The 7,833-nt window shown below is 31.3% G+C and overlaps 1 long non-coding RNA gene across 1 annotated transcript; it reads left to right on the top strand.

The window, feature by feature from the left end:
* Window positions 1–1,930: 1,930 nt before the first annotated feature.
* Window positions 1,931–7,263, top strand: LOC139519599 (uncharacterized). The gene is made up of 4 exons (XR_011663632.1): window positions 1,931–2,065; window positions 4,475–5,209; window positions 6,661–6,741; window positions 7,204–7,263. It is a non-coding gene; the product is annotated as an uncharacterized lncRNA (long non-coding RNA).
* The last annotated feature ends 570 nt before the right edge of the window (window positions 7,264–7,833 follow it).

Here is a 7,833-nt window from a genome sequence, read left to right as displayed (position 1 = left end):
TAGACGAAACGCGCGTCTGGCGTATATATAAAATTTTAATCCTGGTATCTATGATGAGTTTATTCACAGAAGTATATCATAAAAGAGACAAAAGATCATTAAATTTCGCATCCGACAAATAGAAAGCCCTAATAACTGAATCTTATACAGATTTTGTGAAATGTACGAGATAACTCTCATTTTCATTTTTTCACTAAAATTTCCTTGATTTTGGTATTACAGGTAAAGTTTTATATTTACAAATTGCAAATGCCCGGTCAACTGGGATAGGTGTATCACAGTTACTTTATGTGCAAATGCTCATACTGTTCGGAGTGCAAATGTACTTTTTTATGTGGTAAATAATATAATTCACAGTGAAACGTCATGAGCTATAAATAATTATTCCTGTAAATCTTTTGTTTCCCTTTCCAATTCGTATCTATAGTTTATGTATGTGAAGAAAGCAGCTGGTTCGGTATTCGTTATTCGATATTGATATTTGATATATTAAATATTTAATATCATACAATTACTGTCTTTTGTTGAGGTACATGTTTGGTTTTATTGACTTTTGAAAAAACTGATATTCATTGAGGACAACGACCGAAATGAATATCAGTTTTTCAAAAGTCCGACAATTAAACCACATATTTACCGAAACAAAAGACAGTTATTCTTTTATTCTATATTCCATGTATTCGGAGAAAAAGGTATGTACGTTTTGTTATGGAAAATATCTACCAAACCCAATTGTATATCAAACGTTTTTTTTTAACAAAATGAAACACGTCAAAGCACGCGACGTTTTGCGCGGGGATATACATTTTCCGCAGGTGAATTGCTTATTTATTCAAAATCCCATTCATCTAGAAAAACCTACTGAAGTTTTATAAATATGGAATAATCGATAACGTTTAAAGCATGATAGTTATATTAATAGAAAAACCTATGAAAAGCCAAACAAATTTTTTTTTTTAAATCACAAAATATTCAGCAACATCGGAACGATGACCGAGGGATTGTAGATCTTCTTGATCTCTTAATCTTCACAATATTATGTATATAGTTAGTTAATATATAGATATAGTTGACATCAAAAGGAATTTGACTAAACTTTTCGTGGAGGGCTCAAGATTTATAGTAAAAAGCTACCGGATGCCACTGACAAAAACAAACTGCGCCATGTTTTAATGAAATTTCGACGATTTTTAGCTAAAAAGAGACAAATAAAAGCCCTCCGTAGATTTCAAAGATGAAACTATTATGGGAAAACTTTTGATACGATCTGTTTATACATAGTATAAAATATCACTGAATTTTAAGGACATTGAGAGACCATTTATTTGGTCTCCGGTAGGTTTTCACTATATATTTTGAATGTCAAACTGGCACTTTGAGCACTCTGTAAACATAGAAGGCAATAATTTAATCAAATTCCTTTTGGTGCCATTGGTATCTTTATATTAACTAGCTAACTGTATAAAATGATGAGTATTGAGAGATCAAGGCCGAGTCATCGCCCTGTGCGCTTTTATCTGAATTTTCGAAGATTTTTAGAAGAGGGTGACAACTATTTTTGGGGCTTTTCATTATCATATCTATTGATATTTTTATATATTACCAGAGCGATCTTATAAATTTTTTTAATATCGAACCGACGGCTAGCAACCAGTCATATATTGAATAACGAACAACGAACCTACCGCTAACTTCACATCCATGTATATAGTTCCAGTTAAAATGAAAGCAAGTCAACGACTGAAAATCAATTTTTTATTAATGACGCACCAAAAAGAAATTAACGTCGCATGTCTTTTTCGTTGCTGGTTTAGTTGAATGAACGACACGCGTAACTAATTTTTGTTCTACGAAACTAAATGCATGAAATTATATTTAGAACCAAATCTATTGACAAGGAAGTATTTTATCATATGTTTAAAGTCAACACGTTGAAATCAAAATGGAAAACTTTGCTGAAGTTATAATTGTTTTAGCTATATTTATGTATCCAGCAATTTTTTTTATACAATATTTGAGCTTGAGAATGAGAGGAATGAACTACCGAAACCGCCTGTAGCACCAGGTAATAATTTATCGTAATTGAATATATGTTATATTTTGTAATAATTAAGATAAAGACGAGTGCATTTGAGGACGTTATCTTCCACGAAATACATACACTTTCGAACAGAGAAATATGCATCTTGAAACGCAATGGTGACAGAAAAGCTTATAAAAGATTAACTTTCCCAGTTGTACCCTCAACTGCTTCAATTTTCATATTCTGAAAAGGACAGTTTTTGGTAGAATAAATGTTTTTGACTCGATTGTTGCTTGCATGATTTTTACTGTATAAGGTGAAACGGTATGTGACATAAATTATCCACAGTCATTAAAACATGAAATGTAAGGTGTGTGGGCGAACGTTTTTGTTTGCATTGGTACGTGACGTAGAGCACCCTTGATACAAAAAAAAATGATCCGTAATGCACAGCTCGAAACCAGAGGAGGATTTAGGGGGGATAGGGGGTTGCCCCCTTTTTGGAAAACATTTGGTTATTTTCATATGGAATCACTGGAGCGGGCCCCCTCTTAGGCAGTTATTGGGCCCTACTTATAAAATTTCTAGATCCGCGAGTGGATACTACCACAGAGGTCAAACAATGCACATTTGGGTTATTGTACACGACATGCATGCTACAATTCATGTTTGATGATTTTAGACCCTTTGGACCTCTATGTGGGCTAATTCGGTAACTTATGAAAATGCATGCATGGAATACATTTGTTATTGAAGGCATGAATGTAACAATATGATGAAGATAAATAAATATCTTATTCTGGGGTCTCATTTGGGGGGGGGGGGGGTCTGATATCTGATCCCGCTTACTGATTTGTCAGATTCCCGTATCCCGCTTATACTATGCAGTTCTCATTTTTTGAAATTTTCCGTGTCCCGCTATACTTTTTTTCTCGTTTTCACGACACAATCATTTGACTTTCACGTGTCACGCTTACAAAAAAATCGCCAATTAAGCATCACGCTTATACCCCAACGCGACCCACTATTCTACTCTTTTCTGACCCATATTAAGCCCATTATAAATATATTAAAAAAAGTGCGTTTTTATCCCTTTTTGTCCCGTCTCGTTTCGGTTTGAGCCATAGATAGATAAGATGTCATATGTGACAATGAGACAACTCTCCATCCGAGTCACAATTTAAAATAGTATACCGTTATACGTCAAAATACGGTCTTCAACATGGAGTCTTGGCTGACACCGAACAGCAAGTTATAAAGGGTCCCCGTTTAAAACCTTTTAAACGGGAAAACCAACGATTCAATCTATATCAAGATGTACGTAATTAGTGGTGAAGTGTTATTGTAATGGATAAAAAAACCAAGGATATTGAAATGGATAAAAAAAACAAGGATAAAGATCCCTATACGATTTATAAGAAATTAAATGGAATACATTTCAAATAAATGTTATTTCTATTGAATTTATTTAGAGTGTTTTAAACCAAAACTTTCCTCCGTAAGTTAAATTTTATCAAATCCGTATCTTACTTTATCTATAATTGTTTGAGCAAGTCGGCTAAATTAAGGCTTTACAGCTAATTTCCTACTGCATGTAAAGCAAAACTTTGGTTTACTTGCTTGCTTTGTTTGTATAATTGTTTATACAAACTTTGTAAATAAGATTGACATCTTTAAACAATATGTATCGGCATAGTTTAACCTGTATTTATATAATTATTATATTTGAATTAAATTGAGTGTTATCATAATGATTGTACAATAAATAAAAAACACAAAGCAAGCACGCTAACTAAAGTCTTGCTTTACATGCTTAAAAAAATACGCGGTAATAGATAAAATAAATAGATAAATCATACAGTGAAAATGCTCCGCATATACAATACTAATGACTCGCTCTACAGTGAAAATGAAAGAATAGTATCATTATTCGACAGTAAACATGACTCGCATAAAGAAAGCATCATAGTGGAATTCAGTTCAATATGTAGAAACTGAATGACAAAACCTATTCTACGTTATACAACTTTAATAATTGTGTTGAAATGAATATTTTTTCTGCAACAACATCTTACCTGTTAGTTATAAAACACCTGCACGATCTGTTCGTGAAATGTCCTAAATATTCACCTATTTTAGTATATATTTCACAGCTAATTGGCTTTAGGCGCGAAAAAAACCCGTTCGCATCTCTTACTTTGTTTTATTAGTATTATGTGTTTCTTAACATATACATTTTAACTTATTTTCTTCATTTTCTTCAAAAATCAAAAAAAAATCGTCTGTTTATTTATCATTCTACATCAGAAATTTCTGGCATATACATGTACAGTGAAAATGACATTTTAGGATCCGCACTTTACATACACTGAATCTTAACATTTAGTTTACCCTTTGTATATTTGTACTATTTTGATGGCTTATCTGAATTTTAAATGCAATTTATTTCAGGATATTTACAAAGAAGAAACGACAAATGGAAAGTATTTTTGGATGACAAATCAACAGAAGGAACAACTACAATATATTATAAGAAGATGTTTTTTTACACATTCAGTATCACCGACGACATGTTTCACGAAGAAATAATGACATCCTTTCGTGCACAACGAAGAAAAGGTGTGCACTTCATAACAACATCAGAACATGGAAAATCATCATATATCACAACGTTTCTCTGTACTCCATTTTCAGCTGAACGAAATGCACTTTGCAATAAAATATTTTTCTATCATATGTTTAGCTTAGACGATACAACTAGGAGTAAATCGTTTTTATTCATTAAACAATTTTCTGAAACTGCAATTAGCCATGATCCTGAAGTTGGTCAACACATTTACTTCGATCGAAAAGTTCAACAGTACTATAAGGAAGAGGTCTGCTTACAAGATATAGATGTATGTACTGAAATTTTGATACTTGACCCTCTGAAGAAAATATCAATGAAACAACCTGACAGAAAGCATATTATTTTAATGGATTTTCTTGATGATTGTATTGTTTTTGGAAAAGCTATGAACATAATACAAATTCTTCGTAAACTTATTAAGGATCTACCGGAACAATTTAAATTCCTTTTAATTTCTAGACATCAAGAGTACCAATTTGGAGATTTTGATAATATATCTTTAGATAGTCTCTCTATTATGCAAGGTGGTATATACAGAAAAGGATTTTGTGTTTTAGGTATGTTTTATATCATGCGTTTTATTATTTATATTTATTGCTTTCCTTATTACTGACTTCAAATTAAAAAAAAAGGGTGTCAAGGTAAGAGCCGTCTTTATTTGGCCCCTGAAATTGATAAAACAGCATTTAAAAAAAACCTATGTTATATTTTTTTATTCTTAGATAATAAAGTGCAGAAATGTAAATTTTGATTTCACAAAAGATGTCATATACATATTCGAATTGTCAATTACATGCTTTATCTCTTATGTCTGATACACGGCTGGCGGATTTTATTTCTTAGATTTATAAAACTTTTGAATTTCGCATTCATGGGTTAAAATAGTGAGATACCTTCTTAGTTATGCAGTCTTATTTCAAGACAATTATTTTTACAATTTGTAATGTATTTTTATTACTTAATTTTTACTTTATATTCTAGAGGATGTCTTTCTAACTTGTCGTTTTTTATATTGGTAAGATCGTTTGTTTTCCTGTTTGAACGGTTATGAACTAAGTTTACTTGTTGAAGGCCATACTTTGACCTACAAATGTATAATGGTTTGATTTAACAAATTGTGACTTGAATGGAGAGTTATCTCATTGGCACTCAAAACACACTTTCTTATATCTAATAGTTATCAAAGGTATTTTCTAATTAATGATAAGAATATGAAACAAATACTCAAACATTTCAAAGTGAGCTCTCAATGGTGGCCAATATTCTATGGACATTCGCCATGTCCATTCTCAATTTTATTTCATCTTTAAATCCGGTTGCTTTAGTTTAAATATCTTTTTCTGGTCACGTGTTGCTATTGTGCTTATGTCATTCATACTTCTATTTGTTAGGTGATTGTTTTCTTAGGGTTCCTAGGTGATTTACTTCTTTCTTACCTTAATATATATCTGTCTTGTTATTTAGATTTTCCTTGTGCCATTCATCAATATAGTATTAAAATCACTCTGTTCATCTATACAATCATGTTCATTAGACGTTAATAAAGAATTTAATTACACGATTAGCATGAGACTAAAAATTATCCAAAAAAAATGCTTGGCATGATGATGTAATGTTGTTACAGGATACTTCAACATGGTTCTAGACCAAGAAATTATAATTTTTCTGAGAAAAAGACCAAAATCATCTACAACCATCCAAAAATAAATTGGAAAAAATGTCGCCGTGCTTTCCCGTCCTCATTTGAGTGTAATGCCAACAATCTGTCATTTATTTGTTTTGTTTATTTTAAATATAAAACGATAGATATCTGTATAGCTCCGTCAAGCTTAGATTTACCGCCGGACATTTCCAAATATGTAGTAAAAGACACTTACTTTAAATTTAAGATATCAACACCAAACCTCTGATTAATGAAGGTCAAACTTAAATACAATACCACTTTCTCCTAAATAATGTGTACATATATTCTGTATTTATTATGTGATTTTTATATATTTTTCCATAGGTCTGTCATGCATTGAAGATCAGGACTTTATTGGATATACTTTAACAGGCACTAATATTAGTATACTACTATTCCTTTTATGTAAGTAGCACGTACACAGTCATGTGAAATATCCTGATTATAAATCATATGTATATATAGAATTAATAGCAATCTTATCAGAAGATTTTGATTTTGACTTTATCTTATGTGATGTCAATTTTTTCTTGTAAAAATATCTTTTGGAAGACCTGTAAATTGGAAATGCTTTTTGTCTTTATTAGACATAATCAGGGGCGCTCCAATTAAAGCAGTTAGAATATCAAATTGCAGTTGAAGTTTACTAAACGTAAAAAGTCCGAAGCAGTTGGGAAAAATGCAACTAAGCCAACCAGAATTATCTACGTATAAAGAAAACGCATGAAAAATAAATATATTGATAATAATATTCATGCCAACATGAAAGTGTTAACTATATTACAGGTTAAAATCAGAATAAGAACAGGGTTTATTTTAGCCAACTTTAATAATTTTGTACATTTAGTTGTTTTATTTATATTTCAGTGTGTGCACGGTTTGTGAAGTTCCCTCGGTGCGCTCTGACAGTATTTGTCAATTTAGTAATTTGTAAGTACAAAATGTATAAACTTTAATTGATACAAAATCTAAGACATGGGACATTTAAATCCATACGCATTTACACTTTAAATCACTTTTAACAGTTCATAAGTAAACTTAAATTTCGTATACATGCCTGGTAAACCATAAAATCTCAACCTAAATAAATACAGATAAACTAAATGGACGAAACTTGATCTACCCTATCCATGTTGTCTATATTTTATACCAATAAGCTCAACAGGAAGTGCCAGTAACTTTTTTCTAGCTCAACCATTGGTTGATATTTGATGTTTTACCAGGCGTGTATATGTATTATTTCTTTAAAAATGGAGACAGTTTCTAGAAGTGAAAAAGTTGAACTACAATATTAACTCGACAAATGCCCGGTAGCTTCACGATAACTGCGACTATACATATTACGGTAAAAATTATCAAGACATTTCCAATTCTGACGCCATGCTAGAAAAACAAATCATCATTGTTGAATTGCCCGTTTTATGTAATGAAAAAAAATTGGAACTTATAATGAATATATGAATATTTCATTCGCCTTTCGTCTCATCATTGTGTAAA

Source organism: Mytilus edulis, chromosome 4 (genome assembly GCF_963676685.1).
Source record: "Mytilus edulis chromosome 4, xbMytEdul2.2, whole genome shotgun sequence".
Lineage (NCBI taxonomy): Eukaryota > Metazoa > Mollusca > Bivalvia > Mytilida > Mytilidae > Mytilus > Mytilus edulis.
Note: the sequence above shows the minus strand (reverse complement) of the source record. Positions and strands in the feature narration are given on the sequence as shown.